Source organism: Myotis yumanensis, unplaced genomic scaffold (genome assembly GCF_028538775.1).
Source record: "Myotis yumanensis isolate MYYU_CA2020_CCGP unplaced genomic scaffold, mMyoYum1.0.hap1 SCAF_14, whole genome shotgun sequence".
In the NCBI taxonomy this organism is placed as follows: domain Eukaryota; kingdom Metazoa; phylum Chordata; class Mammalia; order Chiroptera; family Vespertilionidae; genus Myotis; species Myotis yumanensis.
Genome location: NW_027223765.1, coordinates 4,012,177 through 4,037,325, shown reverse-complemented (window position 1 = coordinate 4,037,325; position 25,149 = coordinate 4,012,177). Strand labels below are relative to the sequence as shown.

The following is a 25,149-nucleotide window of genomic DNA, read 5'->3' as shown; positions in this document are numbered from 1 at the left end:
CACACTCAAGGGGCCAAAGAGCCGCATGTGGCTTTCGAGCCGCAGTTTGCCAACCACGGCCCTAATTGGTCTTCATCCCTTAATTGGTCTTTATCACTAGTTGTTGGTCCTCATCACCCTGTTGTTGGTCCTCATCACCTGGTTGGTCCTCATCACCTAGTTGTTGGACTTCATCACCTCATTGGTCCTCACCCCCTAGTTGGTCTTGATTGAAGACCTGCTTACCGAGTCCAGTGGCAGGGCCAGCGAGCAGCCTCAGGTCCCCAACAGTGAGGTGCTAAGAGGGGGTGAAGCTGAGAATCCCTCAGCTGCCATATGCCACTGGCAAGAAAAGAATTTTTTCATTTTTAGTCTTTATCACTTAAAAGTTGCAGACGTTTCTCTGCATCGATACATTGCGTGAGAGAACCCACCAGACACACCCCGAGCCACATTCATGATAAAATGCTGAAGCTGACAAATGTGTGATTTTCTTTATTTAAAAAAGTATTAGTTCTTTCTCCAGCTCAGTCCTTCTCAACCTCCTCTGCACCCCCATAGAGACCATAAAATACATGAAAATAGCTTGAATCTTACAGGTGGGCTATTTTCAGTGTCTCCAACGAGAAGAACAAACCTCTTATGCCATAGAATGGAGTCAGCTGTTAGAACAACTTTCCCACAGACATTTCTCTCTCACCTTTTGAAGGAAATAGGACTTTTTCCCTTTAAGGAGCAGTTTCTTTTCCAGCCTCAGTCGGCATTAAGCAAGTCTTTCTGAAGGATGCATACAGCTCCCGACATTTTCTGGGTAAGAGAAATGGTGTAGATTTCCAAGGCTGCCTGGCTTCAGGGCTCCTGGCTTTTATTTAAAGCAGCAGAATGATCTGCTAAGGTGCTGTTGCTTGACGCTTTCCTGGGGAAAATCAAGGGCTGGAGTGAGACGTGTTTGTTCTAATTCCATCATCGGTCTGAACAGCCTCTGTGGCCTGGGCAGCCACGTGCCTTGAGATTCAGCGTCAGTGCAGGGATGTTGATGCTGAAAGGTTCGTTTGTTCATTGGATTTGAAACCTGACTGGAGTGTTAGAAGTTACTGGGTTGGGGTTTTCCAAGTCTTGGGCGGTATATACTTCACAGCCAGCTGCAGTGTCTGCACCTCACTGCAGATTAACCCCCTTCCGCATGGACACCAGAGAAATCCAAGGCCCAGGGAAGATAAGTAATTCACTCACGGTCACGGTCGTCTGTCTAGGCTGCGGTGGAGGCAGCCTTTAAATGTTCCCGCCCCGCAGAACGGCTTGTTTCCCAACTTATTACTCGCTTATTTAACTTGAGAAGGGCCATGTCATTTTTGGTAACAAGCACAATTTAATATTAAAGTATATACATATTTGAATGTATATATTTAATATATATTATATATACTCTCAACAAACTGGGTACAGGGGATATGGCTAACAAAGACCATATGCAGCAAACCTACAGCTGACCTCCTACTCAGCCGTGAACAGCTGAAAGCTTTTCCTCTAAGACAGTGGTTCTCAACCTTCTGGCCCTTTAAATACAGTTCCTCATGTTGTGACCCAACCATAAAATTATTTTCATTGCTACTTCATAACTGTAATGTTGCTACTGTTATGAATCGTAATGTAAATATCTGATATGCAGGATGGTCTTAGGCGACCCCTGTGAAAGGGTCGTTCGACCGCCAAAGGGGTCGCGACCCACAGGTTGAGAACCGCTGCTCTAAGCTCAGGAACAAGACAGGGATATTCACTCTTTTAAAAAAAAAATATATATATATATATATATATATTTTTTTTTTATTCTGCACATTCCACACCAGGGACCGAACCCGCAACCTGGGCATGTGCCCTTGACTGGGAATGGAACCGTGACCTCCTGGTTCATAGGTCAATGCTCAACCACTGAGCCACGCCAGCTGGGCTGGGAATGTCCACTCTTGGCAGTTCTGTTCAGCCTGGAAGTCCAAGCCAGAGCAGTGAGGCAGGAAAAACCCAAGGGCATCCATGTATGTAATCTGTGCACATGGAGGATGTAGAATGGGCGATCATACAGCCACGGGAAGGAGGAATCCTGCCATTTGCCCAACCTAGATGGGCCCTGAGGGCATTGTGCCCAGTGAGATGAGCCAGCCTGAAAAAGACAGACACTGCATGGAAACATTTATCTGTGGAATCTAAAGTAATAAAGTCAAGCTCACAGAGGCAGAGGAGAGGAAAGAGAGGCCAGGAGCTGAGGGGGAGGCCTGGGAGGGGTTGATAAAGGGGACAGACTTTCAGCTGTAAGGTAAACCAGGTCTGAGGACCTAATGTGAATATAGTTAAAACATATACTTATGTGCATTCATGTCTATGAAAGTTAACTTACGTAATTGTCTAACATTTGGGTCCTTTTAGTAAGACAAGTTCCTAATTTATGTCAGCTTAGTTCCTTCCCCCTAAGCCAGGAGCCACTGTGAGGTTCTCAGGTATAACAGTGAGAGTCCCTTAAAATGGCTCATCTAAAATAAAATGTCCGTTCTTCTATTGTGTTGGCATCCCTGTGCGGCCCTAACGCTGATCATGTTAACCACGGAAGTTAATTTTGCGCCTTCCTTCCACCTGAACAACACGTGGGCCCCGCTGCTGAGTGCTCCCCACCCAGGCCTGGGAGAGGCCCGTTCCTGGTCTTCTTGTCTGGGACATTTCTGACGCGGAAATGAAAGGACTTGGACTCAGTGATGACAGAAGGGCTACTTGGTCCTCGCCTTCTAGGGAGACCGTGTCACTTCCTCCCATGTCACTGGTGCCATTGCGTGCAAGATGGCACGCCCGGAGTGAGACCTGAGACCTGCGTGCTGTCGGGTATGAGGCCTACGCGTGCGCATAATATCCACGGTCTGCTTGTCTGAGACCCGGCTCCTTCCTGGCATATTTCCGAGTGACACAGAGGAAAAAGGGAAAGAAAAGAAAGCAAACTGGAGCCCCTGGTGTTCACCTGGGCTTGGGCCGATGTGGTATTGACGTGTCGTATACAGGCCGCACGAAGAACTCATTTTCTCTAAGCCACGTCCTCTGTGCTTGGCCTGGGTTGGCCGCTCAGCTGCATTCCTGGAAGGGCACATCCCTGTACCCCCGGAGAGGGATCAGGTACCGAGTCAGCTCTTTACCCCAGACAGTCAGGTTGGGGGAGGGAAAAGAAAAAGACACAGGACAGCTAGGCCTTCGAAAGCTCCAACCACAGGTGACGTGGCCCAATCCGTGCCCCGTCATTGTTCAATTCAGGTCACCTGCACTCCTTTTCTTGGCCAATAAATGGACAATAGGCATGACCTGTTTACACAGGTAAGGAAACCAACCCATAACCTGACGTGACAGACCCAGAGCTGCGAAGCCGGTCAAGACCAATCGGTGCGCTGACCTGGTCATGCACTCAATATACAAAACAAGATTTCCCCGAATTGTTCTTTCCTGTTGCAATGTCATCATATATGTATGTGAGTAGTATGTGTGTATTTTAAATCTATAGAGTCAAACGTAACAGGCGTATTGTATTTTCTAAATTGGTAAATGTTATGTTAAATTCTATTTTATCACTCATATTTGAGGTTTGGTATTCATTCATTTTGAAATCCCCAGAGGAGCACTTGCAAATACTTGAAAATGCAGACAAGCAGTTACCTTTCAAGATCTTTGATGTACAAACTTTAATAAATAGGTTCAGTAAAATTCATATTTCTTGACATATTTATTACTCTGCAAAAAAATTGCGTACATCTTTAAAATTATTCTCAAACGTCCATCACCTTCAAATCTTAACAATGAATTAATTCCTTTGATGTTGTTAATATACACATTTCATGGAATTATATGCGACCGCACAGAAAAAGAACAGAAGCCTCTCTTCTGATCCTAAAAATAGGTAAACTGTCTTCTCAGTTACGGGATTGGTTCACAGATTCTTCATGGAGTTTTGCACATTTGTGTGTGTCTGCTGTGTTGCTGGTTAAGCAAACTGATTCTGAATGACTTTTAAGACTCCATGCATGCTTCCCAACACATAAGCACGGTCTTTAAATAAACAACATTAAACTAAAAACAAACAATTGCTTTTAAACCCTTTCCCTCCGTTCAGATTAGGGCACACAGACAAAATGCTCCTGGGCTAATTTTTGTTTCTGGATCCTTAAAGGCTGCCAGGCACCCTGTCGGTCAGTCGGCCTGGTCAGAGGAAATCAGCCCTGTCAGCTCTCGCAGAACCTCTTGAAAGAGTCATTTATTGAGTGGGTAATGGAGAACGCTGAGTTAGGGCAGGATTTCTGGTCCTAATAACATATAAATGTCTCATATTTGTCAGCATAGAGCCCTGTGAACTCACTGAAGATATAATTTCATTTGTACTCAAGTATTTATTTGTATGTAGCAGGTAGATGGAGGTTAGGATATACTTAGGTTTTGCTTAATCAAATAGTCACTGCTTGTTTTTTTCAAATCATGATTTTTTTTTTTAATGAGAAAAGGTCATATAAAATGAATGAACTTTTGTAAGAATTTAGTATTGTCTCTTCTTTGGGCCTGTTGAGTTATATCAGCCTTTTAGCTTTCTTAATATACTTACTTTTTATTTATTTATTTTTTAAATATGTTTTTATTGATTTCAGAGAGGAAGGGAGAGAGAGATAGAAACATCATTGATGAGAGAGAATCACTGATCAGCTGCCTCCTGTACGCCCCCCATTGGGGATCAAGCCCACAACCTGGGCATATGTCCTTACTGGGAATCAAATGGTGACCTCCTGATTCATACGTAGGTCGATGTTCAACCACTGAGCCACGCCGGCTGGGCAACTTTTTATTTTTTTATTTTTAGAGAATGTGAGAGAGAGAAACATCGATTTGTTGGTACACTTATTCATGCATTCATTGGTTGCTTCCTGTATGTGCCCTGACAGGGATGGAACCCTCAACCTTGGCGTATCGGAATGAAGCTCTAACCAACTGAGCCACCCGGCCAGGGCATTATTAATCTATTTAACAGGTGGGTGATTTTCAGTCATATCCAGTATATTGTTTAATAAGAAAGAGATTTTAAGTTTCTGAGTATAACGATTTGTCATTTTTTTTCTGGTTGGGAAAGACTACAATGAAAACACACATGCTGTAGTCAGTGGCTTCAGTGGGATTCCCGCCCCAGCTTGGCAGCCGTTGCTTTTCTCTCACTGTCACCAGAGCCTGGACACCTGAGCTGTGGGCCTTTTTCCTGTAACAGTGGGCCTCAGCTGCAACCCGGCCAGGTCCCCACCTGGTCCTCAGTCCTGAAGGGCAGGGGTTCCTCTTGTCTTGTTCTCAAGAGGCTTCTGCAGAGCAGGGACACGGGGACGAGGATGCTCGGGAAGTTTCCCACACCGCCCTTCATCCCTCCGCCCTGGAGTCTCTGCAGTGGTAAGAGACACACAGAGTGGACAAGGTGACATGTTCCCGGTCCTCAGCAAGCTGGCTGTTTATTAGATAAACTGCTTTCATGATGGATGAGATGGTGGATCCCAGGCAGAGAACCACAGGAACGTCTGCTGGGCAGTTCTGAGAAATGAAGGTGGCATCGTGGGAAATGGACAACAATGCACCTGTTTCGTTTCGTTACTTTGCACTTAGAGTCGGAGGCGGTGAACACCCAGGAGAGGAGTCCACGCCTCGGTTCTGTTTCGGCCGCTATTGTTACCAGCAGGTGAGAACGTTCCACCTGGATTTGTTGGGTAGATGTCAGCCCTTCTTACATGTCGGTCCTCCCTGGACACTCTCTCCTTCTTCCCCAGTAAGTGCTTGAAACAGGACTGTTCTGAGGTAGCGAAGAAGAAGAGGAGTAATAATAGCTCCTCTTTCGGAACAACAGGGAAAGGTCAAGGCTGGGGTCCGAGCTGATGCTGCCGGCTTCTGAAAGAGCCCGCCCATCACGCCTCACTCTCCCTGACCGTGTCCACAGCGGCTCTGGTCTAAGATGATTTTACTGTCAATATGCAATCATGCCGGTCAATGTCCATTTCATTTGTGAAGAAAACCACATCGAGCAAATTTCATTATAAAACCTAGAAATCGATACACATTTGTGCCAGTGTACTTTAAATAATAGATGAGCCCTTCTTTCCCCCCGAAACAACGTCTTCGTGGAGTGGGTTTTTACCGAAAGAAGTTAGGAGCCATGTTTAGTTTTTCTTGGATGATATTATCATCGCTACTGGGACAGTGATGTTAAGAAATGACTTGGCGTTTGCTTTGTTTAAATGCATGTATAGGCCAGTTATGGTGCCTACACAAGTTGAGAATGACTAGGGTAAGAACTATTCAGATGGCCCAGCCGGTGTGGCTGGGTGGTTGAGCATCAGGAGGAAGACACGTAGGTTGTCCTGGAACTATTACTAGCTTTTCACATCCACCCAGAGGTAAAGATACACAGGCACATACTTACTGAGTAAATGCTCGAGTGCCTTCTGGGTATTGGGTATAGAAAGAAAATTAAGTAAATCAAATATAGGTCTCCCACTCATGGAGCATAAGGTCTGTAGGGGAGACCGGTAATGGACAAGTAGCCAAATACACGTGTGAAAACAGATTGAAAGATGGTGTGGTGGTGACAGGTTGGTGATAGGAATGTCGTGGCTGCCTGGGAGGGAAGTGTGGCTTTTGGGGGCTGAGGACATGGATGGGAACTGTCCCGTGTGGTGGGATGGGCAGTGTGTCTCGGAAATCTTGGCGGAGTTCCCAGGAGGAGAAGACCGCCACATGGTCAGGAGGGAGCTTATCGGGAGCAGAATTGCAGAATGACCTTGGACGTGAAGGAGACCTCACAGTTAGGAGGAGACACCACCCGGTTGGTAAGTTTTCCATGGCGGACCAAGGGCAGATGAGAATACAAGACTGAGAATGTGCAACTCAGTGTGATGCCATAAGCTGTTTCCGAGACATTGAAACTTCATAGAAGTGTGTTTTAGAATCAAACAGTATGGGATTGTGTATATTTTTTAAAAAGAAATTGCGAACATGTATATAGTGTTTTATAACTTTCTTTTAAAACATAAGTCTAATGCCTGCTTGGAACACGTGTAGAAATTCACTGATTGGGAAATTGGCTTAAATAGTTGGTGGCATATCAGTGCATACGTGCCATCTCTCCACCGCCTCCCGTTCTCTATGAACGTGACACGTGTTTAGAGGATGAAACAGGAGCGCTTTCCTCTGATGGGAGGGCAGAGTGAATGCGTGCGCATCACGACGAAGGGTCGTCCCGGGTACCAGGCTCCTCCCCGCCCTCCCGTCCTGGACGTGGTCCTTCCCCTTGTCCTCCCGCTAGGAGTGGCTTCTCCGAGGGCCCAGAGCAACCCCAGTTTTGCTTATTGGTTAGGACCGAGAGGTGACATCTGCTTTCTATACTTAGGGCCGTGGGAAGCGTGGCTGTGACGCATGGGCGGTGAGGAGCATCTGGTGGAGATGCTGGCGTCTCAGGTGGAAGTTGAGAGACACGAGAAGGCTTTGGGCTCAGCGCCCCCTTGGTTTGCACAGGTCTCCCCGACCCAGGAGAGCCAGTGCTTCACTCCTGTCTGTGAGGCCGGTGTTATCCTCGTTCATGCCCAAGGTCTGGGTGCGGGGGCTTGGCGCCGGGCTGCCATGTTCCTGGTGATACGTCTAGCCCCAGGGGAACAGCCACTGGGAAGAAGAGAGTCTGATTTCTGTTCCCACCAGGTCCTACGTGGGGCAGTCGTGTAGCCTGGCTCCACCTTCTGCCTTTTGTGCGGCCCCAAAACACACGTAGATGACTAGATTGTTTACAGCTCCACACCCCACTGAGGCAGAAGAGTCCTAGACATGGACGAGTGGCACGTTCTCTCGGTGAATTAAACTTCATTCCTTTTATTTAAATGTGCTTTCATGTGTGCCTTCGTCGGCTGGCACTGAAAGGCGTTACTTGGCTTGGTTTTATCAGAGGCCACGGTGTGGGGCACTCGGGGTCTCCGGGCCACTGCGCTCCTTTTCTGTGGATGCACAGAGTGTCCCAGCTGCCCACTGAGGGCCTGTTGAGGCACCTCTCTCGGGCCTTTGAGGTTCCCTCTGCCTGTGTTCGAGCGCACTGTCTCATCTCGGAACAGTCTTTCATGTTGGCCCCTATCAACCATAAAAGACCATAAAAAGATGGCTTTGTTTTTGTTTTAATTACAGCAAAGTCATTTATAACAGCTTTGTTTATTTACTCAACTCAGGATTATTATTCACATTTCAGATTCATGTAAGCATCATTTTTTATGGTTGTTTTGAGCTGGATCTCAAGCCATCAAATATTCCCCAATAAAAGATGGCATTTCTCCCCCCCAAAAAATTTAGACCTTAAAATCTTAATGGGATTCGCTCTGCCAAATTCATACCACCTTCTGTCTCCTCCCCCAGATAAGTTCCTTCCTACATCTAACTCCTCTCAGGTCCTCTCTCCCCTTCCCTCCTTCTGCCAGCAGTGTGGCTTTCACCATGGGACACAGGGTAAGTGAGGAGACTGGTGGATCACGACTTGCTTTTGGACAAATGCAACCACTCATTTCTCGTTCCGTGTCGTCACTCACAATACTTGCCCCCCCCGCCCCCCCGCCCCCCCTCCCCCGTCCTGTCGTCCCAGCTCAGTGGCCACAACAAAGCGCCATCGACTGGCTGCTCCACCAGCAGACAGTGACTTCTCAGTGATGGAGGCACCAAGGCCAAGGTGCCTGCAGATGGGGTTCCTAGTGGGACCCTCTTGGCTTGCACTTGCAGACGGCCACCTCCTCCGTGTCCTCACGTGCCTGCAAGGGAGAGCTCTGGGCTCTTTCTCTTCCCACAACGACTCTAAGCCCATCACGGGCACCCTTCCCAGAAATACCATGAAATTGGGGGTCAGGGCTTCACCAGGTGAAATTGGGAGGCACAAACATTCGGTCCAGAGTGACTGTCTTCCTTTCTTGCCTTGTTCCTTTACTCCCCCCGAATCCTGCTCCAATTAAAGTAGAGCTCAAATCAGAGCTTGTTGGTTACCCCATATCTTCTCGTTGGGAATCACCATCCTAAGTTAACCTGATGGACTGATTAACCTGATAGGTCATATCAGAGTCTTAAGATAACAAAGGACTGATTGGCATGAGGGGTGCTGAAGGTGACGGTTAGCTCGGTGATGCTCAAGGCAATTGCTTGAGCCGCCAGGCACCTCCTCACCTTTTGCACAGCCAAATGGAAATGCAGGGTACTGGCTAATGGTTTTCTATTTCTGTTCATCCACGAAGGCCTCCTCCCCAAGCACTCTGTAAAACCATTGGCCTGAGCTGTTCCCTGCCTCTCTGAGCCGCCAGCATTGCCCGTTTGCTGTGGTGACCTCTCTCTCTGCAGCAGCGCACGCCGTCTGACTCGCCTCCTGCCCGGGCCCATGCTCTCTCTGGGAAGTTATCTGTGCGTGCTCCAGTCCCGTGGGCCTCTCTCTTCTCTGGGAACAGAGTGCTGTGGTTTTACACCTCGGATGTGAGTGAAGACCTGGATTCGCATGTGGCTTTGCCTCTGACTGCGGACCTGAGCTGGCTCCGTAGACCCTGAGGCTCTGGATGCCGAGATAATGGCCTACAGACAGGCTCTGGGAAGGTGCAGGCCCCACGTGGGTCAAAGTGCTGGTGAACACACCGCGCAGCCCCTGAGGCACAACACCCATGCTCGATTTTTCAGTTCTGACTTCCTTGTTGTGTCATTTTTGTGTTGCTATTATCCTCTCTTTTATTTATTATTTATTTCTTATTGAATGTAATGGAGTGACACTGATTAATAAGATTATATAGGTTCCAGGGGTACAGTTCTACAATACATCCTCTGTATACGGTACCGTGTGTCCCACTCCAAGTCAAGTCTCCTTCCGCCAGCATTTATCCCCCCTCACCCTCTATTGTTGTCTTCTTTGGCGTTGCTCTGTTGTTTCCCCAGATAGATTGGGGTGTCCGAGAAGGTTGGAGCTGCCTCTTCTCCACTGTGACATCCCCTCTGGTACTTAGCAAGGAGTGTGATAGTATGTGTGGCTCCGTCAAGGATCTGGTCAAATTCATGGACGAGGACCCGGGAGTGTGGGCACAGTAGGTCCTCGGGATATTTGTAAGAGAAGGAAGCACAGGACCGAGGGCAACCACGTCATATCCAGAGCAGGAGCCAGTGACGCGGCAGGGTCTCAGGGTTCCTACGGGGAGTCCGACCTCCTGCTGCCGGGTGAAGTCTCCGCCTTCACCTTCACCTGCTTTAGAAACAAGTGCCCCTTGCCCTGGGATTTGGTTTCATTAATTATGTCAGATGGTGGTGGCATCTGAGGCAACCAAGCCTTGGGTTTCACTTCACCTCAGTCCTTGGCAAACCTTTATGTGGAGTGGGCTATTAAGTTCTTTAGAATCTTTTTCTCATGGAGACGTAAAAAGAGCCACTTGGTAGTGACCTATGAAAATACAAGTATTACAAAGAAATCGTAAAACGGAGTATTATTCCATAACGAATTTTAGCCACTGCTCTATTTAACAGACATTTACATAATTCTTCCTTTGTGTCAGACCATATTATGAAAACGTCATACATGTGAACTATGTTAATTCTTCTGACACTTTGGTAGCTGTGATCATCGCTTCCAGGGCAGACACAAAGAAACGCGGGCACGGAATGGTGAGTGAATCATCTCAGATCACGCAGAGGCATAAATGGCTGAGCTAACAAAACCGGCCAGTCTGGCTCGATAGTGTGTACTCTTGACCCCTTTTCTCTGCTGCCTTCCATTATCGTCTGTGCACTTAACTATCCGAAGACGTCTGTGTCAGTGGGGTGGTTGATGTTGCTTTAATTGTCTGGGGGCCACAGTGATGCCATGCCGCAGAAACAAATGAGAAACCTGTCTTGTGGATTTGCAGATTTCTGTGCATCTTACGTTTTCACTTTTCATTGTAATTAGGAAGCTGGTGGATGATAAAATATAGATAGATTAGAAATGCTTGACAGATACCTCCAGACTCCTAAGTTGATACCCTGAGAGCATCTAACAGGAACCTCAAAGCACGTGGGAGCCCTTGTCCATCAGTGTGATCGTCCCCGCCCAGCTGACCAGACATTCACTGTCTTGGTTCAGTTTCCTATAATCCAGCATGAAAAGCGTAAGATACACAAGGACGAAGAGACTGCGCCACGGTGCGTGTTCAGCCGACCTGCCGGGCCCTGACTCTTGCCCCAACTCCAGTGCGTCTCCCTGTCCCGCTCACCCTGGTTCAGTCCTGCAGCTCAGGCTGGATGGAGTGGGAGTCTGTGAGCAACAAGGACACGGACAAGAGTGCCCATGTGATTAAGATTTTATTTGTAGGGTAATTCCAGGATAATTAACATTATGTAACTGGTGAAATATGGTGTTTGCACCTCTTCCTGGCAGCTGTTTTTAAGTCAGAGGCAGAAAGGAGATTAAATAGTAAATGATGATCTATTTATCGAAATTGTTCTTTCATCTCGTATTGTTCGATTCATGTATTTGTCTCACAAACCACAGTTGATTTAGTAGGGAAATAAGCAGTATGTTTGACAAGCACGCTAAGAAAACTTGTTTGCAGTGATTTTACATTCTATAGTTGAACTTTTTACATTAGAGATAAATCACTACTAAAGGGTGTGCAAAATGGTCCTGGCCAGTGTTGCTCAGTGGTTGAGCATCATCCCATGCTCTGAGAGGTCTCCTGTTTGATTCCCACTCAGGGCACATGCCCAGGTTGCAGGCTCGATCCCCAGGAGGGGGCATGCAGGAGGCAGCTCATCAATGTTTCCCTCTCAGGGATGATTCCCTTTCTTCCTCTCCCTTCCTCTCTCTTTAAAAGCAATAAAAACATATTTTAAAACAAAAAAAATAAATGTGTTTAAATAGTGAAAACAGAGTACTTATTTTCCCCCAAAATGTTCAACAAAACTTGTTAAGTAAAAATAATGTGTATATATCTATATCTCTATATCTATAGGTATAGATATAGAGATAGAGATATAGATAGATAGATAGATAGATAGATAGAAGCATTTTCAATCTGTTACAAGTGATTTTCTTTCAAAAACAAATGAACTGATTCGTTGTATACCAATTTACATAAATGTGGGTTAGACTTCCCTAGTCAAGGGGCTGGCAATCTACAGCCATTGGTCCAATGTGGTTTTCCACTTCTTTCTGTGTCGCCCCCTAACTAAGAATAGTCTTGATACTTTTCTATGTTTGGGAAAAAATCAAGAGAGTAATAATACCTAATGACATATGACATTTATCTGACATTCGGACTTCAGTGTCCACAGTGGCCCTCGTCTGGCTCGATAGTGTGTACTCTACTTGGTGACAGCAGAGCCGAGTCATTCAGAGACGGAGTTCATGCCCTCGAAGCTGAAATTATTTATCATCTGGCCCTTTACAAAAAGGTCCACAGACCTCGGCCCTGGCCAGTAAAGGATATATGACATCAGCTGTAATAATAAGGCTGTGATATGTACTATTAAGACATTATTTCTCCTACCTCTAATACGCCTGCAGTGCAGATGTAATTAGCCCCATTTTTCAGATCAGCACACTGAGGCTCTGATGATGTGGTGATTTTCTTGGTCAGAGCTGGATTTTTTTTTTTTTTTTTTTTTTAATATATTTTATTGATTTTTTACAGAGAGGAAGGGAGAGAGAGATAGAGAGTTAGAAACATCGATGAGAGAGAAACATCGATCAGCTGCCTCCTGCACATCTCCTACTGGGGATGTGCCCGCAACCCAGGTACATGCCCTTGACCGGAATCGAGCCTGGGACCTTTCAGTCCGCAGGCCGACGCTCTATCCACTGAGCCAAACTGGTTTCGGCCAGAGCTGGATTTTGAAGACAGTCTTTAACTATAACAACTTGTAATCTGTACGACTAGAATTTAGACCTATTAGAAACAACTTTGGACGTTTTTTGTACATGGGGTCATATCTTCTATTATCATCCATGAATAGATGTTAATGCAATTGGGTTGATGAATGATTGATGTTAAAGCAGCCACTCAGGAGCATGACCCCTGACCCGCCTGTTCATTCCCAGCCGTCCACAGAGGGGCAGCGGGAGCTCCACTGTGAGAGGTGGGATCATTTTCCGTGTCTACTTAAGTCCTGTTTTTCTCTGCTATCTATAAACGTGATACAAATTGGTCCAGCTTTCATCTGGAGAGCTCTCCCCTGGTAGTCTTGTAGAATCTGCCTGTGGGACTTGTCTGTGGAAATTCTTGCTGCTCATTCATTTTTGTAAAAAATAAATTGGCAAAGCTATGGCTGTTCGGAGTAAGAGCTCTCCAGCCAGGTTGATGGGAGGACGCACCTATGGAATGTAAAATCACGGCAGACGGTTTTGATGTGTTTTATCGGTTTTCGCTCCCCTCCCCTGCTGAATTGGAGGGTCGAGGTAAATGGTGGTGTATTAATTAGGATGTAGCCAGGATAGGCTTTGTGTGTTATTAAGAAATGGTTTCGGAGGAGGGGCCTTCTCCCAGGGGGCTTCGTCTCCTCCTAACCAGGTAGGAGAGGGACCCCGTTTCCTCACGAGCTTCCTGAAATGCAGTGTTAAAAGGCTGATGACATGAAACACGCCAGAGAAGCCTCATTTGTTTGCACAAATGTTTCAACTCCTTGAACGGACCCTTATGAAGACCGAGGCTGCGGTTAGTTACTCGGTGTAAATACGAGTAGCGGCCTAAGGTGCACCTAGTTATCTGGGTACTTGAAATGGCCACACACTGGACTTCCTGAGACACAGTGAGAGACGATGCTCTAGACCAGCGGTCACCAACAGGTGGTCTGTGGACCCCTGGTGGTCCGTGAGGTCCGAAATGTTGGTGACCGCTGATCTAGACGCCACCCAAGGGCAGTGCCTGTGTCTTCTCTACCTTCAGTGTCTAAGACAGTGATGGCAAACCTTTTGAGCTAGGTGTGTCAGCATTTTGAAAGACCCTAACTTAACTCTGGTGCCGTGTCACATATAGAAATTTTTTGATATTTGCAACCATAGTAAAACAAAGACTTATATTTTTGATATTTATTTTATATATTTAAATGCTATTTAACAAAGAAAAATCAACCCAAAAAATGAGTTCACGTGTCACCTCTGACGCGCGTGTCATAGGTTCGCCATCACTGGTCTAGGATGATAAATAAACAGGATAGGGTGCCCCCCCAAAATGTGTACACACTTTAACAGGTGATAACTCACTTAATTTCCACTCCTTTTCAGGTGTAACTGATTTGTAATAATGGGTGAAGTCACACTAAGCTTTGAACAAAGAATATTTATCTTAAAGTGCCACTGGACTTTTTTTTATGGCAGAAACGGAAGGCAGTTTCCTCATTCATTCCCCTCCAGCTCCCGTATTTTGTCATTCAGTTGATTTCCTCTTATGTTTGTATGTAAATGTCTTTTCATGTTTTTAACCTGACAGCGAGGGCGAGTCAGTCATCTCACTGTTTGATATTCAATCATCTGATAAAGAGTTTCTGGTCTCGAGAATTCTCCCAGGAAGCAGCATGCCGGTGCGAGGAGATGCATAAACATGACTCCGGTGATTGGGACGAATTAGAGGATCCCGAGCAAAAATCAGCGCTGTAATTGAACAAATGCGCCTCCGTGACACCCCGGGCTCCAGAGCTGCAGGCAGGTTATTTGGGGTTAATGTCAAATGAATGTGCTTTAACTCCACGTTTCCCCCTTTTTTGTCATTCAGCTCAAATGAGTGGTGGATGATGGTTAGAATGCCATTAACTACAGAAATAGAAGAAAAGGCCAGAAAATACTGAAACTACCCTTCACTCAGTTGTGTCCTAATAAAGTTATAACAACATTGATACAGATTACAAGGATTTTCACAGTTTTCCCGAGTCTGTTAGACATGTGTTAATTCCATATAATACATTCCTGGGAAATTAACATATATTATTATACATGAATTATACATTTCCACAAAGAATGTTTCCCAGTTGGCCAGGCTTACAATAGAGCATTTAAATACCATATTCTAGATGTAAATTCGTAGGGTGAACACATGCTTTTTTTGCCATAAGGACTATGACTCTCCTCCACGTGCCTGACACTTTGCAACGTTGCGAAATGTGCCCCGTATCATTATCGTCTAAAAATAATACAATGACACAACCCACCACTAAGCTTTGTCAGTGCTGCCTCACGCCTCCTGCAGTGTTCTACACACTTCGCGTGCATTGTTCTATTTTATCCTCCCAACAAGCCTACTTAAGTAGCTTTTACAACCAGTAGCAGGTCCCCCCGTGACTACATATCCCTAGGCTATATACTGTATCTAGAGGAGGCATTTTTTAAAAATGTCAATGTTATGTTTATTTATGTGTTTTTTATTGAAATTTATGAAGGTGACATTGGTTGGTAGGATCATATAGGTTTCCAGTGGACATTTCTGTGATATATGATCTGTATATTGCATTGTGTGCTCACCCCTCCAAGTCAAATAGTGTTCCGTCACCATATATTTGGCCTTCTTTACTCTTAACTACCCCCCACGACCTTCCCTCTGGTAACCACTATGCTGTTATCTGTGTCTATGAGTTTCAGTTTTACATCCCACATATGAGTGAAATCCTATGGCACTTGGGGTTTTCCAACTGACTTGTCTCACTTAGCATGATATTCTCTATGTCCAGCTTTGTCGCAAATGGCAGTATTTCATCTTTTCTTAGGGCTGAGTAGTATTCCGTAGTATTTATGTGCCGCATCTTCTTTATCCAGTTCTCTGTTGGAGGACACTTGGGTTGTCTCCATGTCTTGGCCACCATGAACAATGCTGCAGCGAACATAGGGGTGCATATATCTTTGCAAATAAATGTTTTATAGTTTTTCAGGTAGATACCCCAAAGAGGGATAGCTGGGTCATATGGTAACTCTATTCTTAACTTTTTTAGGAACTGCCAGACTGTTTTCCTTAGTGGCTGTCCCAGTATACATTCCCACCAGCAGTGAATGAGGGTCCATTTCCTTCACAGTCTCTCCAACACGTGTTACTACCTGTGTTGTTGACAATAGCCATTCTAACAGGTATGAGAAGGTATCTTACTGTAGTTTAGATTTGCATTTCCCTAATAGCTAGTGAAGTTAAACATCTTTTCATGTATCTGTTGGCTATATATATATATATCTTCTTGGGAGAAGTATCTGTTCAGTCCTCTGCCCATTTTTAATTGGATTGTCTGTTTGCTTGGTGTTGAGTTGTATGAGTTCTTTATATATTTTGTATATTAACCCCTTGTCGGAGCTGGTGTTTGCAAATATCTCTTATTTGGTTGGTTGCCTCTTTGTGTTGTTGTCTGTTTCTTTTGCTGTGCAGAAGCGTTTTAGTTTGACATAGTCCCATTCATTTATTTTTGCCTTTACTTCCCTTACCTTTGGAGTCACATTCATAGAGGATGCATTTTGGGGCTTAAAAGATGCTTTTGCTGTTTTAAAGATTTTGGCAAATAAACTCCCACAGATTCTGTGCCGATGGATTTGCCCATCAAAGATGTATGTGAATGTCTGTTACTTCACACACTATCAACACGGTGGAAAACATGATCTTTGCAACTTCCATCAATGGAAAGCATGAAGTGTGAAAATAACTTTGGTTTTACTTGTTTTCCATTATAATTGAGAGCTAGACTTTCCATATCTCATATCACCTTTCTGGTCTCCAAACAGCCCTGCCAGGGGATTAGCGAGTTTTCAATGAGATGACTTTGTGGGTAGAAAGTCATCAGAAAAATTGAGTTGAGGAGACCCAGGGGCTTTCTGAGCCTGCGATAGATTCTCCTTTTTGAAGCGCCCTCTTCTCCTCTCTGGGTCGGTGTGAGCACCTTTTATGGGAGGGAACCTGTTTGCACGCCAAGTCGGCTTGCAGCATCAAAAGCATGCAAGCCTGGCTGGCGACCCTGGCCGCTGTTGTGTTTTTAAACGAAATGGGGGTCAGACCGAAGTGTTTGGAGATATGACAGTTATTAAACACATCCCCGCAGACACCCAGAGGGATGCTAAGAATTGATGGGCTCTTATTTTTACATTTCACATTCTTAACTGATCCAGGGCCGAAATCCACTCTTGACTCTTCACTCAATAAAATCATATGAATATTGAGTATTTTATTGTCAGTAGACGGCATTCTCAGCAAGGAACATACTTCATAACGTCACCTCATGGCCTCTGCATAACCTCTTAAGTGGTCGATGAAGAAGCGTCTGCCTCTCTTTTTTTTTAAGTCTTGTGATAGATTCTGCCTTTTCCCTCATGGCTACATGCATTGACTGTCCTAGAGGTGGAGTTTCAGAACGAGGCGCAGTCGGCCTGCGGTGCTTGGCTTAAGCATCGTCTCCAGTGATGAGGACGGCCATACGGAGGCCCGGTTACTTCAGTGGCCTCTGCAATAAGCCTCTGACCAGAGCAGCAGGATGATAGAGCCGCCCTGGAAATCATCGTGAGCATCTCCTACAGCAGCGGTTCTCAACCTGTGGGTCGCGACCCCTTTGGGGATCGAATGACCCTTTCACAGGGTTCGCCTAAGACCATCGGAAAACACATATATAATTACATATTGTTTTTGTGATTAATCACTATGCTTTAATTATGTTCAATTTGTAACAATGAAATTGGGGGTCACCACAACATGAGGAACTGTATTAAAGGGTCGCAGCATTAGGAAGGTTGAGAACCACTATCCTACAGAGATTTGAAGGTCCCCTTGCTCACCCCTCTCATGCTGTCCATGAAGAAACTCATTTGAGAAATGACTTTTCTAAGAAACTTAATGGAAAAGTCAGGACTCCCTGATTTGAGCCCATGGGTTCTCCTTTCTCGAAACGATCCATGGCCTGTTTGAACCAGAAGGGAAATACACAGCCAGAGGTAGAAGGGAAGCAAGCCAAGACAACTGAGGGAGAGGAAGCTACCTTGTCTAACTGGTGGGGGCAGCATCTCGCCACCATCCCAGGATCCCGTAGGATTGTTAGGCATCCAGCTGGTTTTCCTGCTTCCAGGTGGTGATTTGCCAGGTAGCTTTTAAATTTCGGAGTGACAGCCACCTGGCAAGAAAACCAGGCATAGATATGCGTGCAGAGGGCGGGCTTTCCTGCCGCTAGCCGGGACTCACCAACTTCGTCAGCTGTCGAGTTTCTCTGCTTCCCCATTTCTATAAAGAACTTCTTTGGATAGGCCTTCAGTCCAGACACTGGCGAGGAACCATTGGCAGGATTTATGCTGATAGGTCTGTGAAAATTCGTTAAATGTCCTTTTAGGAAACTGACAAGACTGGCGACACTACTTGAGTTAGGACTAAGTAAAATGATTTTCTTGAGCAAGAGGCAGATGCATTTTTTTTAAAATAAATTATTTTTATTGATTCAGAGAGGAAGGGAGAGGGAGTGGGAGATAGAAACATCAATGATGAGAGAGAATCATTGATCAGCTGCCTCCTGCACACCCCACACTGGGGATCAAATCCGCAACCCGGGCATATGCCCTGACCAGGAATCGAATCGTGACCTCCTGGTTCATAGGTGGACACTCAACCATTGAACCGTGCCGGCTGGGAGGCAGGTGAATTGTTGATTGTCTTTGTCTTAAGTAAATTTTGTCTTGATTTCCATCAGTCACCCCCATAGAAGCGGGGGCAGTTTCTCCGCGTGGTCCTCAGACACACAGAGCCTTGGTTGCTCTGTCTTTTTCCTCCTGCTGAGCGAGCAGCTCCCATCTGTCTGCCAGAGGCCCTGGCTGCATTCTCAGCATCGCCTCAGTTACAAAAGACTCCAGCTGATGCTACACGGAAGCCAGATACTGGACTTCCTTGTGGCTTGACGCTTTGACCAAATCCATACATGTGCTTGCTCTGAGTTTATTTTTTGCTTGGGAAAAAGGCCACAGTTATTTGGGAAAATTGAGTTCTCATTTATCTCCGTTTATCTGTGGTGTTGATGTGATCTGCTGGCTCAGAATTCACTCAGAACTGACAAAAGAAGCAGGTGGCCGAGGAGACCTGTAAGTCTATACATTTCAGAAAGGAAAAGGGTTTGTTTTTCTGTTTTGTGCTTGCCTTTGACTGGAGCTCGAGTAGAATGATTATTGTGAATAATAGCATAAGATTTAACGATGCCCCGTCATCAGTTTGTACATTTACCCGAGGGAGTCTGCACCCTGGGTGACCAGGACGCGACTTAGACTGAGCAGTTGGTTAGTCTGGGCGGTAACTTGGTGAGGTCACAGGAGAGGAGCCCTCGGTTCGCCTGGGAAGGGGTTAGCTCAGCACTTTTTCTTAACACGCTGCAGTGACTATCCACAGAAATCTCTTAAAATTTGAAGAAGTTAGGCCTATTTTGTATGGTTTTATTTTTCTCCCTTTTCAAAACGAATTCCTATCCTTGCTTTTATAATTTTAAAAAATTCTATCTGCTTAAAAGAATACAATGTTCTGGTGCCAATCGCAGCGTCGCTTGTCAATAAGAGGAGCTATATGGTCCCTCTGATGCGCACAGGACGTAGTAACTGTTGCCATGCCGATTGGAGGACAAGTCATCAATAAGATGCTCGCACTAGATTTTGAACGTTGATGATTTAGACGTCACCAGAGCATGGCATGCTGTGCATGTTCTTGGGCTAATTCCCGTATTTTCTGTCGTCCCCGCCCACCCGCCACACCCATTTCCCATGAGCACAGAGAGGCATTGCCTTGAGGCGCAGTCTCCTCACAGGAGATGCGTCACTAAAACAGCCTGAGACACGGAAAAGTGCGTGCTGGCCGGTGCGGGGCCAGGCGCGTTAACCCAGCGGAGTGAGCTCTGGACCTGGGGTGGGTGCTGTGAGCTCGGAGGGATGCGAAGTGAGGGCTTCCTTAGGGACCAGGGTGTGCATTGTGTGCGGTCCTGGGAATCCTGTGTAACAGCAGCATAACCATCAGGAAGTTTCGAGATGGTCCCGATGCAGGAATTCTCAGGTTGCATCACCTGGGTCACTGCCAAGGCCCTGAAAGTTAGGAGGTGGTCAGGTGTTGGTGCCTGAGGTCTGACTGCTGCTGGTTGCCATGCAACCAGACCCCCAACCCTGCTCACCGGCTTCCTCGTGGAGGGCCGAGCAAGTATCACTGGCAGGAAGTGCATGGCCTAATGTCTGAGGGGGGTCCTGCCCACCCCACACCCACCCTACAAGGTGGGGTGCTATATTCTGGTCAGGCCTACAAGGTGGGTTCTGTATTCTGCACGTTCATCTGGCCCTGATGCTCTCCTGTGGACCACATGGGGGCAGGGGGTACGTGACTTTTCTGTTTAAGTCTTCAAAGAGCAGTTCGCATTTTCTAAGGGTCATGATTGGACACACCACCTTTGGTTTGGGGCTCAGGATTCATCTTCAGTCTTTTCCTCAGGATTGCAACATGAGACCTGCTTTGGTGCGAATGGAAATACATCACTTCCCAAACCATCATTTTTATTCCTTTATTCACTTTAATTTCCCTCACCAATGTCTGTTGGTTATCAGGCTCTCTGCAAGGCCCAGGGACTGGGGTACACAACATAGGTGCCCCCTCATTTAGTGCAGAGTGCAGAGGGGCTGTGGTCACTGTCTGGGGTGGTGCCCTGAAGCGCAGAGGCCCAGGAATGAGGAGGGTCCCACTCAGGGTGAGAAGGCTGTGCTCAGCGGAGTTTAAGTGGGACCCAAGGAGTGAGTAGTGGAGGCGGTAAAGAGAACATTCGAGAAGAAACAGTGCCCGCAGAAGCTTCAAGGGGGGAAGGAGCATGGCAGCTCCCGAGAACTGAATCCCCCTCGTGTCTGGGTGCAGAGAGCAGTGGGTGGGGACCCCGAGGTGCTGGGAATGTTCTCAGAGGCTGGAGAGAGAGGCTTCTAGGGAATGAAAGGACGTGGGTGTTTCTCCTGTGGCTGGTGATGGGACCCTGAAGCATCTGAGGAGGGCTAAGGGGGGCTGGGAGGGACTCGGTGACAGGCAATGGCAGCTCCAGGTGGCTGGCGGGCATGGGGAGCTGTGGGTGAGGTCAAGGGGTGTAGGCTGCTTGGTGGGTGGCTCTGACCTGGAGCAGAGGAAGGTGTGCAATTCCTGTCTTTCCTGCTTGTGAAGATGGTGAATTGTGGGGTGCGGTTCACACTAGGGGGATCCATGGGGCGGGGGGGAATGGGCATGGGAAGGCCCGTGTGTGTACTCAGCGAGTGGAAGAGGCGGGTGGAGGTGCCAGGGAGCCAGGGGCCTGTGCAGTGGCACGCAGAGAGGCGTCTGCAGACTAGTGTTCGCAGTCACCGAGTCAGACTGGATTGTTTCATAGTGTGATCATTGTTGCACAGTTTATCTTATGGGAGTTTTAAAAGTTAGATTCCAGGTTTTTAAAAATATTTTTAGTCTGATCTAAACCTGTGACAGTGATTTTAAAGAAGCGATAAGAAGGCAGTGCTTTCAGATAGATTGTAAGGAACGAATAATCATTGGTCTTTAGGATCTGAAGGAAACGTTTCTTTTAAATGTATTTTTATTGATTTCAGAGAGGAAGGGAGAGGGGGAGGGGGAGACAGAGAGAGAGAAACATCAATGATGAGAATCATCAATCGGCTGCCTCCTGCACACCCCACAAGTCGGCAACCCGGGCATGTGCCCTGAACAGGAATCTAACCGTGACCTCCGGGTTCATAGGTCAATGTTCAACCACTGAACCACGCCGGCCGGGCATGGAAACTTTTCGTAATTCCAGGTGAGACAGAGCTTTAGCTTTCATATGACGATAAAATAGTTAATTTTTCTTATTTGAGAACATTCCAATATTATTGTCTTTCTCATTTCAGATGTTTAGGTATGAGTCAGCCAATAAGCCTTTCCTTAGAGATTTACTGTGTTGGTTTTCATGCCCATCAGGGTAACTTATTGCACAGGTTAAAGAGCAGGATGATAGAGTTGGATGCTCTGTAATTTAGTGGGAAGACTTTTTCTAGCGTGACTTGCCATGGAAATGGTTTTTCTCTGGCCCTAACTAGTTTGGCTCAGTGGATAAGCGCGTTGGCCTGTGGACTGAAGGGTTCCGGGTTTGATTCTGGTCAAGGGCACATGCCCGGGTTGCAGGTTTGATCCCCAGTAAACGGGGGGGTTGGGGGGGTGGGGGGGTGGTGCAGAAGGCAGCCAATCAATGATTCTCTCTCATCATTGATGTTTCTATCTCTTCCTCTCCCTTCCTCTCTGAAATCAATAAAAATATATTTTTTTAAAAAAAGAAAAAGAAACAGTTTTTTCTAAGACCAGTGACACCACTGGACATAACTAAGGAAAAGTCTGGTTAATGCTTCATTCTGAAATCCACCTCCTTAGTGTGGGAGAGGTGCAGTTGAACTTGAGATGGATACCATATTTTAGGGTATGCACCACTTTATTTAAGTAAACAAGTGTAATAAAGTACCTACATTTACATGATCTTTCAGGAATTGTACCAAGTTTTAACTGTTGATATCAACTCCTTTGCCTTACGAGTTAGGGAATTAACCTGTAGCTCCATCTCATGGAAACGACACACATGGAAAGAAGCAGCAGTGGTTTACGCCAGTCCGTAGAATCACAGGTGATTTTTCATGTAATGGGTGGCCCACAAAACCCACTGGCAAATAAAATGATTATGAAATCTCTTTTGCCAATGTATTTTAAAATTCTAGGCTTTTCAAAATAGGGCAGTTAGATATTTGTCTTAAAATGTTTATCTGAATAACAAAACACAAAGCATTTATTAGTTTTCCCTCAGATATTTATTTGGCTGTAAATCTTTGGTGTTTCTTTTTAATAAAATTTCTACTTTTGCTTTGTCAGATCCTAATCTTGCCTTATTTTATTCGTTGTCATTTTTAGTCATTAGTTGCCTCTGTTTTTTATAGAAAAATTCTCAGTAATCACCTTTCCGTTTGAGCAACCAAATGCCTTTGTGTTTCCTGCACAATTCTCTGTGTGTTCTTCTGGTTTAGTGCAAACATCATATCCTGGAGAATTACCATTCACTTGTTTTAGCTACTTATCCTGTGATAACAAGGTGATTTGTATTTGATTACCAATTGCAGATAATCCTGTGGCATTACTGAGTTTAATTTATGGAGAAGATCTTTAGACTTAGCAGGGATTACTGACCACTTAAGAATGAGTCATTAATCAGGAGAAAATTAAGTCTTCACTGTATTCATGCCTGTCCAAGCTACACACAGATGCGTGCACAGACCCCATACCCCCAGTCCCACAGCGAAAAGACCAAGTGGCAGCAAAGGGGTGGGTGTTTACGGTGCTGAGCTGGCCCAGAGCGGCCCGCGGTCCAGAGTCCGGTCCAGGGCTGACCTTGCTCTCGTTACTGTGGACCCAGGGCAGTTCACTCACTCTACCCCTCAGTGTCCTGCCGGATATGAATATGGACTAAAGCAGTTGTTTCTTCGGTCCCTTCTCCCCTAATATGCTTTCACTACCTGCTGCAAAACCCTGGACTAAGGAGCTCAGCGGGTTGTGTTGGTAAGATTGCTATTACTGGGGGGCTGGCAGGGGACTCCCAAGAAAGATGGATTCATTTATGGGGAGAGGACCGGAGAAAGGTCCAGTGGATTCTTTGGTCAGCGGGGTCTTGTGTCCTTTCTGAATTCGAGGGGCGGGGGTCCCTAAGGAGGCCGCTTCCCCTCCGTTCCCTTTCATCCTGTCTGACATGGAAGTTCAGGGTGGGCTCATTTTGAAAATCACTGGTTTTGAAAGAACCCTCCTAACCTTGTTAGTTCAAGGTTATCTTTGATCTGTCGTCTCTTCCTGGACAGGGTGCAGGCTGAAGAGCATTAAAATATCTGTTTTCTTCCTGGTTTCCTATTCTAGACTTGAATAATTCACTGGATTCTTCCAAGCTCCTTAGATAAAAAGCGTGTTATCTACAAATGTGCCTTTTGTTTGAAATTAGAGAAGTAACCACTTTTTATTTATAGTCTAGATAGTAAGTCCTCACATCTTTTAATCTGGTCATTTGAAAAAAAAAACCCTCTGATGTTCAGGCATCTCTTACACGGTGAGGTTAGATATTTGATTGAGATATGTTTCCGGTTCCCTTTCCTTTATTTTACTGTTTTATCTGAAGCAGTTGAACCAGGGAGAGACGCTGGTTCTGGGCGGACGCTGCCTCGAGGGCCCCTTTCTGCCCCGCTCGTGTATTAGTTTAAACTTGTTTCTGACATTCCAACAGCAGAATCAAAAGACCGCTGTTTTATCCCTGGGAGCATTTCTGTGAACCAGGCCAAAGAATCCAATAGGCCTCTCAGACCTTCATTCTAACTCTGAGGTTCCGGGATTCTATGCTTTTAACCTATTAGGGTAAATCTAAAACATTGTCATTTTTGCAGATAAAAACATTTTGTAGGTGCCAATTTCAGATAGTTCCGCCCACGTGTGAAAACTTATTTATTGTTCAGGAAAAAGATGTAGATGAAGATGGTACTGCCACACAGCAAAGCTTGTTAACACACTAACTTCATTTAAAAAACAAACCAGTTATCATCTCGAGTGTCAGGTATTAAAAACTATATTTTAAACATTTGTAAGCCAAATGGGAATAGAATGTTCTTTGCATATCTTATTTCTTTTTACAGGGGCTTTTTTTTTTTCTTCCTGTGTTTTAGGAGACAAATCACAGTCATTAGAGTTTGAAATCAATTTCATTGTTTTCTTTGCAGTTGCCACCTCGCTGCTGAATACGCACAGTGCGTTTTAAAGACTAATGAAGCGTAGGCTTGATTACGTGTCATTAGTAAAAATATCTCTTCATGGTACAGGGTGGTTGTCAGCATGGCCTTGACAAAGGCAATGTGGAAACGTGTTGTTCCCTCAAGAGAATGCAAATCAGTATAAACACATTTTAAGGGAAATATTTAAAAATAAACAATTAAAATAATGGATATTCTTTGTGTGTTTCTAATTGAAATTACATGGACCTAGAAATAGAGCACCCAGGTATACTTATTTTCGGAGGCCAGTGTACCAGTAATTAGAAAACTTGTAAACATGATTATTCTGCTGTATTAATGCCATTTTCATTGCCAACATTTTATTGCTGAGCAGGCCAGGGCTTGGGGAGATAGTT

At 45.6% G+C, this 25,149-nt stretch overlaps 1 protein-coding gene across 4 annotated transcripts in view; it reads left to right on the top strand.

Annotated features, from left to right (window-relative positions):
- Positions 1 to 25,149, top strand: part of CNTN4 (contactin 4) — a 402,844-nt gene that overhangs the window by 36,399 nt on the left and 341,296 nt on the right. Inside the window, exon 2 of one of the 4 annotated variants that reach the window (XM_070391424.1) lies at positions 4,935 to 5,020. The exons of the other annotated variants lie outside the window; for them this stretch is intronic. The gene's annotated coding sequence lies outside the window, so the exon portion shown is untranslated. The remainder of the gene's footprint in view (positions 1 to 4,934; positions 5,021 to 25,149) is intronic. 4 annotated transcript variants of the gene reach the window in all.